The 12,285-nt window shown below is 35.5% G+C and overlaps 1 protein-coding gene across 1 annotated transcript in view; it reads right to left on the bottom strand.

Moving 5' to 3' along the window:
• MDGA2 (MAM domain containing glycosylphosphatidylinositol anchor 2) overlaps positions 1-12,285 on the bottom strand; it is a 921,279-nt gene that overhangs the window by 528,350 nt on the left and 380,644 nt on the right. The window lies entirely within an intron of this gene.

Genomic DNA, 12,285 nt, shown 5'->3' with positions numbered 1-12,285 from the left:
CAAGACCTGGGATAAAACTATGACTGCTAAAAGGTGATAGTTCCCCTCATCTCTGAAATCTGAAATTTAATATAGTAAAGGATGTTGTCCAAAGTCTAGGTAGTAGTAACAGTCGTTCAGTCGTGTCTGTCTCTTTGCAACCCCACAGACTGTGGTCCCCCAGGCTCCTCTGTCCGTGAGATTCTCTGGGCAAGAATACTGGAGTGGGTTGCCATTCCCTTCTCCAGAGGATCTTCCTGGCCTAGGGACAGAAACCAGGTCTCTAGCATTGCAGGTAGATTCTTTACCGTCTGTGATACAGGGACTATGGTGGTGAAAAAGAAAGATCACTCAAAGGAAAAAGTAATCTAAATTAAAGACATTTCCATTTTTCTGTTAATGTTCTAAGTCCTGTGTTAAAACTAGGAAGCTAAAGCATAGGAAGATTTAGCTGTCAGAAACTGAGTATCAACTTAGTTTTCAATATTTATAGACTCCTATATTAATATGAACAAAAGACACTGGTGAAGATCATAGATCACTGAGGCCTAAGTATAAAATTCTGACTCAAGATAGACTTAGTTTTCATGAAATTGTATAAATTCTTATGCACAATTTCTCCTACTTCAATGCTACATGGGCCTATAAAACTTGTCTAGGATTCAATGACTTACTCTTTGTTACCCTATGGAATATAGCCCTCCAGGTTCCTCTGTCCATGGAATTTTCTAGGCAAGAATAATGGAGCAGATTGCCATGCTCTAAGAATTGAATCCACGTCTCCTGCAGTTCCTGCACTGCAGGCAGATTCTCTACCACTGAGCCACCGGGGAGGCCCATAGGAAACCTATTATATGCAAAAACTCTTTTGGTCCTGAGAAATACTTAGATAATAGGATAGGCTTCTTGCCATCAAGGAGATTACAGTAAGTGACTAGCTTCAAACTGGAGATCATCCCCATTGTGAATTCAGCAATTTTGTTTGTAATATATTTGGAGTAGAGAAGAAAAATTTGTTGTACTGGAGAAAAAGCTTTATCTGTATATAAGAACAATGATCTCAAGAATTTACTGATAGCAATTTCAGCCTCAACAGCAGTATTATCAGCAGAGGCTGTAGGTGCTTAAAAATTAATATGACTATATTTGGAATTTTTTACTTAACATTTAAAAGATCATGAATATTGTTAAATTTGCAGATAAATTTGGTGATTTATGGAGGAAATAAGATAATTATAAGTCCAGCTTACAGGAAATTTTCTTTTGGGACAACCTATGTTCTGAAAATAAAAAATAATTTCCAATACTAATACTTTGCTTTACATAACAAAAATGTATAGAATACTCCTAGAATTTAAGAACTGAAAAGGGCAAAGTTTGTTATTGTTCTTAATTTCAAACTGAAAGACAGAGAAGTCTGCTTGCAAATAATAGTAATAACACAACCAGTTATTTCCATTTTCTTTCTGGCTATCCAAGCAAAGTACTGTTCTTCAACCTTTCAATGCAAGATCAAATCTAAACTTCAATTTAGATACATAATATTAGAAAGCCACTTATTCTTAAACATCTGTTGCACAACTGTATACATATTATGGAGGTTAACAAGCTGATGACAATCAATTAACACTTTCAAAATATAAATAGAAAATTGTTAAGGAAGAAAATAGAGATTCATTACCTTGAAATATATTTCTATGCCAAATTTAGCCTAACAAGTGATAGTTCACATGTTTATTAATACATCTAACTATATGGTAACATGGCATCTTTTCTAGATTATTTTACAATGTTATTTTTGCTTTATTTAATATCAATGAATAGTATTACTATTTTAAGGATCATCTTTCCAAAGAATCATTATGCAAATAAGTAGCTTTATTTTAAAAGTTTAAATTATACAGTAAGCACACTGTCTTCATCTACAAGGGTTAATTTTCTGCTATTTTCTTCCATATTTTAACACACTCTTGGAAGAGGTAATTGCCTATATATTGAGCCTTTCACCTATCTTATAGGAAGGTGGAATATTCTACCAAATTATAAATGTTAAAGACGTACTTTACCCAGTATGTGTTAAAATATATAGTCAGTACTTCAGGAGCTCAATGATAATGTGAACATTTTGGAAGCTCCCATGAACTCTTCTGGCCTGCAGAAAGCTCAACTGAAAGGTCTTAGAATTCATCCAGGTCAATGCTCTTATTTCCAAATTATGGAAGGAAAGTCTGAGAACATCAGCTGAGCTGGCAACAGGCTTGCAGCTAGTTGTGGCCTCAATGAGACCAGGACCACTGGTCCTAGGCTCTCTTTACTAACTCACGCTATTAATTCTATAACAGACATAGTCGAAGCAGGTTTAAATAACTCCTAAACTAGATCTAGACTAGACTAGGGGGTAAAAAAAAGATTGAGAAAAAGTTCATGAAGTAGTTGCAGCACCATACCTAGACCAACAGTATTAATTGTATAATTGTTCCAAACCTAGCCCGTGTAACATTGTCACAGTTTTTGTCTTCAATCCCTAACAAAATCTTAGGATTTCCCAAATAATATGTTGTAACTTCTTTTTTCATTATGTTGAATTTTCCCTAAGAGGGACTTCCCAGCCAATGCAGGAAACATAACAGACTTGAGTTTCATCCCTTCGGGAAGATCCCCTGGAGAAGGAAATGGCAACCCAGTCCAGTATTCCTGCCTAGAAAATTCCTCAAACAGAGGAGCATGGCAGGCTATAGTCCATGGGGTTACAAAGAGTCAGACACGACTGAGTATCTAAACAGCATGACATTTCATGGAGTCCAAATCACCCCACATGGCATTTAGTCCCCCATAAATGAGCCACATATTGACTATTCAACATGAAATCTCACTTCTCTGTATCATCAGCCCAGTATCAGTGGGAAGTTAAAGAACACTGACAATTCAATTTCTTTGATCATAATGTCCCCCCATATAGAATTCCCATACTGATCTTTGGACCAATGTTGTGAAAGCTTCTTGAATTACTTAGCAATGATTTTCTTCTCTTTTTTACCAGGAAATGTGTATTGCCCAGTGATTCTCTTTTTTCTTAACATTATAACTTGATAAGAAACACGTCATTACAAGAATGAACATCATTTTGAGCATCTGTACCACATTACCTAATTCAGAGCACAGAGTAGGTATTTAATAATTAATTCATAATTTTTAAGCATGTATCACTATAAGGACTCTTCCCTCCTATTTTAGCAAAAAAATCAACTATTAGGACACTGAATTTGCCTACTTTAAATACAAATACAATTTGCAGTACTATATCTAACAGCAAGACATATTTTATCCTCTGCCTTGTTGGAAAAAAATCTTAACTCCTCATTCTTAAATTGGACTAAGGGTTATGATCCCCTTTGCCCTGTAGGGTCAGCAATGAATTAAAATGTTAAAATATTGCAAGAGACTCATATTCATCCAAATTTGCTTGCAGTAAACAAAATCCCATTATATAAAATCTTTCCTAACATTATTTCTATCAACTCCCTTAATCTGAATAAACTGGCTTTGGGCTCAAGAGGTCAGCCTAAAAGGACAGAAGAGAAACATTCTCTTATCTTGTTAGCGTATACTTTTGAAAGTCATACCAAATTCTCTCTGTATTCTGTTGGAGAAAGAACACAAATAAATTCTCCAATGGCAACAGAAAGAGCATATTTTAGCCTTTTATCTCATAAAAATACTTTCAAACATATATTAATTGAGCAACTGCTATAGATGAGATGAGACATGTGCTAAGGATACGAAGACTGATGCTATGAGCGGTGCCCTCTATGCCCACTGCCTATTGTGTTTTCAGCCTATTGGGTCTGACCAATTTATATACATACAGAAGTCATTCAAAAATTACAACTGAACAGAATAGTTATCTAACAGAAGAAAGTGAAAAGTACTACAACAGGACAAAGCAGAAACTGCCTAAATCTGCCTGGGGGATTCCGACAGGTTTCTGGAAGCCAATGACATTTAACAAGGTTTGGAAAGATACACGCAGTGGAGGCAAAAGAAGAACATTCCAGAGAAAGGAAACAGTGTGTTCAAAAGCATGTAATCATGTCTTTTGACATAATACTGCCTGCAGTGTTCAGGAAATAACTACATGAAAATGTGATCCACACAATTTATAATCTACTCCAAACCTCGAGACCAGTGCCACTCTCTCAATCTACCCTGATGTCTCCAGACATAGGAGAGAGACCGTAGGGCCCTGCCAATGGAAAAGATGAGAGAAACCTACATGAGAATTCTTATTAGAGAAGACAAGCACTGATTGATGTGGGAGTGAGGAAACATGAATTCAGATGTCACTGAAGTTAATATTTTGGTTAAACAGGTGAAAGACTTTTTGTAATAAAAAATATTCTCTTGATCAGTAGGGCCTCCACATTATTCACAGTTGGGAGAGACTTAAAATGAGGGGATCTGAGTCCAAATAATAGAGTGCTTTGTTAGAGCGAGGACTTAGACATGAAGTGTTTTTGAGGGAGAAGCTTTTTCCATGTTCCTGAAGGATATGCTGTTATTAGCCATTAATAAGTTTCATAGTAGGAGTTTTCTTTCCTCTAACAATGCCAAGCAAGAGTATTGTACTTTTGCATATCCTTCAAATCCCTGGTCCAACAATTCTCTGGGAATTCAAGTTCCAATAATATCATACAACTTTGCTACACTAGTTCAAGGTAACTTGGGGTTACTGAGTCACTAGTTTAAAACAGTACATAAGTCTTCTCCCTCCTTTTTCCACAATGAATTCCCATTCAAGTTTTAAATTAAGTATTATGTCTACAAGCATGGGGCTTCCCTTGTGCCTCAGACAATAAAGAATCTGCTGCAATGCAGGAGACTCAGGTTTGATCCCTGGGTTGGGAAGATTCCCTGCAGAAGGGTATGGCAACTCACTCCAGTATTCTTGCCTAGAGAATTCCATGGACAGAGGAGTCTGGGGTCACAAAGAGTTGAACACAACTGAGTGACTAACATTTTTGCTTTTCTCTGAGTATAGTCTATAATTATTCCTCTTCTTGGTGACAATTCTTTTGCCTAATATCTTTCTCCTTAGGCTCACTATATTAATATATATTTAATATAATAAATTCAGACTAGGAAGCGGAGAATATGAAGATTTTGGAGAGGAGGTGAAAATTTTAGTTTTAGATGCTGATGGTGAGCTGGGCACAAATGAAAAGTTGCTGCTTGATACAAAGATTTAGAGCTTTTAAATGGTAGCTGATGTTTGACAGCAATAAAACAGATGCAAAGCCTAAAACAGAACATGTAGAGTGAAAAATTAAGAGGATAATGATAAAATCATAAGGAATTTGAATTTTTGGTACAGAGCTGTTGTGGATGTGAATATGGATACAGTGAGGCCAAGAAAGGAGACTCAGAGGCAGAAGGAATACAAAGAAAATGTAATGCTTCAAAAGTTATACAAAGAGATGCTCGAGGATGTAAATTGTCCAAAACTGTCACTTACAACAGATTTGAAGGGGCATAAACAAAAGATCATTGCCAATGATAGTTAGGAAGGCACTGGGAAATGTCAAGTGAGGCTGTAAAACAACAGGGGGAAAAGATGAAGGAGGTGAGGTTTGAGAAAGATAAAAGTCTTCCTGGGTCAACCAAGCTTCAGGCAAAAGGCAAAACTACTTTGAGGTTTACCCACATGTAAAAAATAAGGAAGCATACAATTAAGCATTCTAAAATACTATGCCATGTCTCAGGATTACAAAGACCAACTATTTACATTATAAGAAACAAACCATAATGTCTGTATTTCCAACATAAACTGTAACTTTTAACCATACTATACTATTTTTCTACTATCTTTCATCATGCTTCTCAAATTAAATTTCTCTAAAATCTGGCTTTCTTTATTTTCTTCCTTTTTCTTATCTTCTGCTCTTTTACTCTTTACAAGTTTAAATCTTGTAACTTTGTTATCCCATATGCAGAAATCGCTCAAAACAGTCTAATCTTTTCTGCAAAAAAAAAAAAAAAATCAAAATTAATTCTCACAGCATATAAATATGCTAATCTCTCCCATATTAAAGACTGGAGACAAAACAACATTTATCCTCTCATCACAGGTCTCCTCTCATCTTTGCTTTACAGCCTAGTGACTGGAACTAATTGTACCCACTCTATGCCAGACTTTGCACGTTTTTGCAATCCTCAGGCCATAGCAGTCTGGCACCTACCTTATCTTTTGTGTTTATAAAAGAATAAAGAGAAAAATAGAAAACTGTTTTCTTTGCTCTACTGCTAATTTTTGTCATTATTTTGATCCCTTATATCTCCTTCAGTCTTAGTTTGCCTGCCCTCATTTCTGCAACTATAAGGATCTTTTGAAATTACACATTTGTTCTACCCTTCAGAACAATATAAACTATTATTATATCCCACTATTATTCTTACAACCATGAATGTAAGCATATATTAAAACATGCAGATAGCAGAATATTCAATTTCTATGTCTATTATGATAATTTCTGCAAAAAATAGTTAAAATCTTTCTGTTACTGTCATTTAAATAATCCCAAATAGGACAATATCTTGATACACAAACATTTTGCAGATTATTTATAATTGGCTTTTACTCATTTGGTTGTTTTTAATTAACTACTATTTCAGCATCAAGGTGAATTTATTTTCCTTTACCCTCATCCTTCATACTTGGTTAACACTGAATTCTTGCCCACTGGAGAGAAATACATTTTTATCTTTAATATGATGAGTTATAAAGTGAAAGTACTAAGATCATATTGATCATATTTTGGATTTAATCAAAAGAAGATCATATCTACCTCAGCATGACTTTGGTGAAGGCTCTGAATATGAAAGGTTTTGAATATTTTGTATTATTTCCTCAGCACATGTTGAGCAGCATTGTTATAAATTAATTGAACTGCCCTAAGAAATTCTGCAAAGCCCAGAGTAACGTAAGAAAATTAAACCCTGAAGCCTCTGGTTCTAGAAAGAAGCTATTAATTTTTCCTAAATAACAGAGGTTGATCTGATTTTTTAGGTTAATGTTAGTCAAGAATTTAAAGCAAAGAGTTTATATTTTTAATTAAAAAACAAGTTATCTGTTATATGCAAAGATACTATTTAAGAAAATGAAGAAAGTTTGTCATTAAAGAAAATGACATTAAATAACAATGCAATTATGTTCATGAAATTTTAAAGTTAAACATAAAAAACATAAGCAATTTAAATTTTAATATTAAAAACAATAATAAAAGCAATAATGTTTTGTATAAAAGAATTATCTTTTAATGTCATCTTTAAGCATTCTTGAATATAGGTGCTAACTTTACAAAAAACTGAATGTGTGCATGCTAAGTTGCTTCAGTGGGATATAGCTCTTTGCAACAAAAAGCTGAATACACAATGGCAAAACATTAATCTAAATCATTTTCTACAAAATGACATATTTGATTCTTATGTGTCTTAAATGAAACAGTATAAAACTTATAATATTATTAAATTAAGGTTTCTACATTAACAACTTCAGATTTCATCAGAAATAACCTTTTTGTTTTCATCTCAAAACATAACCTATTAATATAAAGCTAAAACTTCAAAGACTCTTATATGTTTTAGAGATACAAACAAACAAACAAAAAACAAGTTTCACGGAACCTATGGTTCTTAACATTCTTTTCAAATACAGCATTTGACAACCTCTGATATGTGTACCAGAGAGGAACTGTGGGTCCCTAAGTCTGACATACATAGCCATCCATGCTTCTACATGGATATTCCCAGCCCAAGCCATTCAGCCATTCACTATGTTCTTCCCAGTATTTCCCAGGAGAAATATATGACCTATATGTAAGCAATATTTGAAAGTTTATCAAATAGTTCATTAACCTTTTATTGTATTTACAAAGGACTTACGTTAACTAAGCTTTGTGCTACAACTTAAGGTAAATATTTTGGTGAACTAAGCTTTCTCTAAGAAGGTAGAAATGTGAGATACTATACACAAGTTCCTGTTTCTATATCAGATCCAATGCCAAATCATGAAATGTCTCCAACTAAAGACTGAATCATGTTTCAATCTAATCAGTAAATTTTAGTAGGAACAACAAAAACAAGAAAACAAAAAAACAAAAACAACTACTCCAGAAATTTTGAAGGCTAGGCCATAGACTATAAATACAAACAAAAAATGACGAAGACAGAAGGGAGTTTCCTCTTGCTTTTATGGTACCATTCTGTTATGTGCTTTGAGTCATCTTGGAAGCATAGTGAAGGAGGCAGAGAAACTATTATAATGCTATGAGAGAGAACAGCATTTAATCTTTAAAACTGTTGGTAAGTCTTACCCCCTCTAAATCAACTTCATGAAGTGGCTTCCTCTTAATAATGTCCAAAGTTATATATCATGTGCTCAGTGAATCCTCTAAAGTTCTTTGAACCAAATCTTCCTGACTCATGAATTATCAAAACGTCTTATGAGATTAGGATTCCTGAACCCACAGGTGTTAATTACATCATTTTAAACACTCTGGACTGAAATGTATACTTAAATGTACTCACCTTCTCTAAAATTAAGAGCCTTTCAGTTTTCTTGGGAAGAACTACAAAGCCACAGCAAATATTAACTAAAATGAAATTAGTATAATCATTGTGCTCCAACTTTAATCACAATTTGGTTACTTAGAGACCACTATTATTTCTTTCACTCTAGCTCATCAACCAAACAAATGATATTTACTAAAGTGAAGTGAAGTTGCTCAGTCGTGTCTGACTCTTTGAGACCCCATGGACTGTAGCCTACCAGGCTCTTCTGTCCATGGGATTTTCCAGGCAATAGTCCTGGAGTGGATTGCCATTTCCTTCTCCAGGGGATCCTCCCAACCCAGGGATCAAACCTGGGTCTCCTGCATTGTAGACAGATGCTTTACCGTCTGAACCACCAGGGAAATCCCAAAAATATTTACTAAAGAATATGCCAAAAATGGAAACTTCAATTTGCTTCTCCAAGAGTGGCAATGGTAGACATAGGATTTTGTCTGCTGACTTCTCCATTGTTTCTCTCCATTGAGTAATGACTACTGCTGTGTATGACTACCCCCAAGAAGGACAAGTTCCTCAGGATGTTACAAAATTGCCTTTGAAACTCCAGCATAGAGGAATCTGTGTGATAATGACACAACCCAAAGTCTCCTTCAGAACTAAATGGAAGAAAAATTATCATAAAGCCATAATGATTCCAATCCCACCAGGCAATATTCATAGACTAAGAACTCAGCAAACACCAGACACTTGTGCAAAGCTTGGTATTTTCTGACACATTTGCTAGTTCTTTCTAAATCCCAAAAAGGTATATTTTAAATATACATTTGAAAAAATTAGACATCTCCATTGAAGGTTAGTGAATATTCAAAGTCTAGTTTCATCTACAGTTGTCTTCCCTAGGTTGGGAAGATCCCTTAGAGAAGGGAAAGGCTATCCACTCTAGTACTCTGGCCTGGAGAATTCCATGGACCTGGACTGACTGTATAGTCCATGGGGATGCAGAGTCAGACACAACTGAGCAACTTTCACTTTCTTGTTGTCTTTAGAAACAAATCGTGTTGTGTGTATTTATATATATGTGTGTGTGTGCATGTGTTGTTGTTGTTGTTTAGTCTGTTTAACACTTTCATAGATATATATATGTTTAACACTTTCATCAGTTCAGTCGCTCAGTCGTGTCCGACTCTTTGCGACCCCATGAATCGCAGCACACCAGGACTCCCTGTCCATCACCAACTCCCGGAGTTCACTCAGAGTCGCGTCCATCGAGTCAGTGATGCCATCCAGCCATCTCATCCTTGGTCGTCCCCTTCTCCTCCTGCCCCCAATCCCTCCCAGCATCAGAGTCTTTGCCAATGAGTCAACTCTTCACATAAGGTGGCCAAAGTACTGGAGTCTCAGCTTTAGCATCATTCCTTCCAAAGAAATCCCAGGGTTGATCTCCTTCAGAATGGACTGGTTGGATCTCCTTGCAGTCCAAGGAACTCTCAAGAGTCTTCTCCAACACCACAGTTCAAAAGCATCAATTCTTCGGTGTTCAGCCTTCTTCACAGTCCAACTCTCACATACATACATGACTACTGGAAAAACCATAGCCTTGACTAGACAGACCTTAGTCAGCAGAGTAATGTCTCTACTTTTGAATGTGCTATCTAGGTTGGTCATAACTTTTCTCCCAAGGAGTAAGTGTCTTTTAATTTCATGGCTGCAGTTACCATCTGCAGTGATTTTGGAGCCCCCCAAAATAAAGTTTAACACTGTTTCCACTGTTTCCCCATCTATTTCCCATGAAGTGATGGGACCAGATGACATGATCTTCGTTTTCTGAATGTTGAGCTTTAAGCCAACTTTTTCACTCTCCTCTTTCACTTTCATCAAGAAGCTTTTTAGTTCCTCTTCGCTTTCTGCCATAAGGGTGATGTCATCTGCATATCTGAGGTTATTAATATTTCTCCCGGTAATCTTGATTCCAGCTTGTGTTTCTTCCAGTCCAGCGTTTCTCATGATGTACTCTGCATATATCACGTTCATGTATGTATGTGCATGTGCATGGGTGCTCAGACATGTCTGATTCTTTGCAACCCCATGAACTGTAGCCCACCAGGCTCCTCTGTCCATGGGATTCTCCAGGGAAGAATACTGGAGTGGGTTGCCAATCCCTCCTCCAGGGGATCTTCCTGACCCAAGGACTGATCCAGATCTCCAGCATCTCCTACAATGCAAGAGGATTCTCTACCGCTGAGCCACTAGGGAAGCCTATATATGTACGTAGGTATGTATATAAATAATGCCATGCCACATCCTCATTTTTAAAGGATAGACTTTACATCTTTAGAATTTAGAGGAAAACAACAGAATAAAAAATTAATTACTAATCACTTATATTCCCAAAGAGTATTTTTATTAAATTAGTTGGTACCATAAGAGATAAAAGTAAAAACATTTTTGTAAACCATTAAATGTGAAACATAAGCACTTATTAGTAAATATTATCATGCAACTTTTAATTTTGTACTTAGGCTTGACACTTTCAAAGAACTATACACAAGAGATGAGGAAATGCCCACAGTTTCTGTTCAAACAATTTAATTTCCATCTATTTGAGGATGAAGTTTTGAAATTGACCTTTTAAATATCTCTATGCAGTGTGAAACAGCATTCCCCAGGAAGTCTCTTAGACCTGTCATCTCTCCCAGACCCCTTTCATTGCAGGTCCCGGGGCCTGGCACACCCACTTTCCTGCTCAATCACCTGTGCTCCTTCAGTTTTCTATGGAGCAAGACCTTGCTCTCCACTTTATGTTTCACATTCTCCTAAATGAATTCATAAATACCTTTTCTAAGAATTGTCATATTTGTTATTAATGTCAGGATTTGTCAATAAAACAATATGAGAAATCTGCAGTATCACAAAACCTTAAAATCTTGAGTAGTAGCAAAAACATGGTTGATCCACACCACTTAGTAAGTACACAAGGTTTTTTAAATTTAATTTTATAGCTTTAACCTGCTTTTTTCTATTACAAACTTCTAAATAATATTTACCTGATTTTTTTGAGCAAACAAAGGAATCTGTAAAAATTTATAAATAATTCCTTTTAGCTATAGCCCCTTATGTTAAATATAAAACTGTTATGCTTAAATTCTCATAGCACCATCCACCTAGTCTCAGACATTATGCTTGACATCCTTCCAATTTTCTCTGCAGAGCCTAAGAGATCATATCTGTTTGATGTTAAACCAAATGAGTTATTCAGATTTTAAGCAATCTGGGTTGTAACACAGCTGGATCAGTGCCTTACAAAACATTCTTCCAAACACAAGTGGTCTAAAGACATGTTCAGTGTTGTTCAAACTGGATAATTTTTAAAGAAATTTAAACCACTAAAGTATTTGCTTTGCCAAAGATATTGATAAAGATAATAAATAAATGAAACCGAATGTTAGAGTAATCATGAGGTAATATATATCTCCATGATTATTAGATGAGAATCAGTAGAGTTTTTTGAGGATGCAGTTCGCCAATTTAGATTCCAAATGTAAATGTATATATAACATTTGGGTCACCTCTAAAACAAAAACAATTAATGAGACAAACTGCCAGAAAGTACACAAACAAATATTTCCACTACAGTATTTATAAGTGAAAAACTGGAAACACCAGAATATTTGGAAAACTATTGAGTTGCTATTTCCTTTTCCAGGGGATATTCCTGACCCATGGATCAAACCTGCATCTCCT

The sequence above is a fragment of the Capricornis sumatraensis genome, chromosome 2, assembly GCF_032405125.1.
Source record: "Capricornis sumatraensis isolate serow.1 chromosome 2, serow.2, whole genome shotgun sequence".
Classification (NCBI taxonomy): domain Eukaryota; kingdom Metazoa; phylum Chordata; class Mammalia; order Artiodactyla; family Bovidae; genus Capricornis; species Capricornis sumatraensis.
Note: the sequence above shows the minus strand (reverse complement) of the source record. Positions and strands in the feature narration are given on the sequence as shown.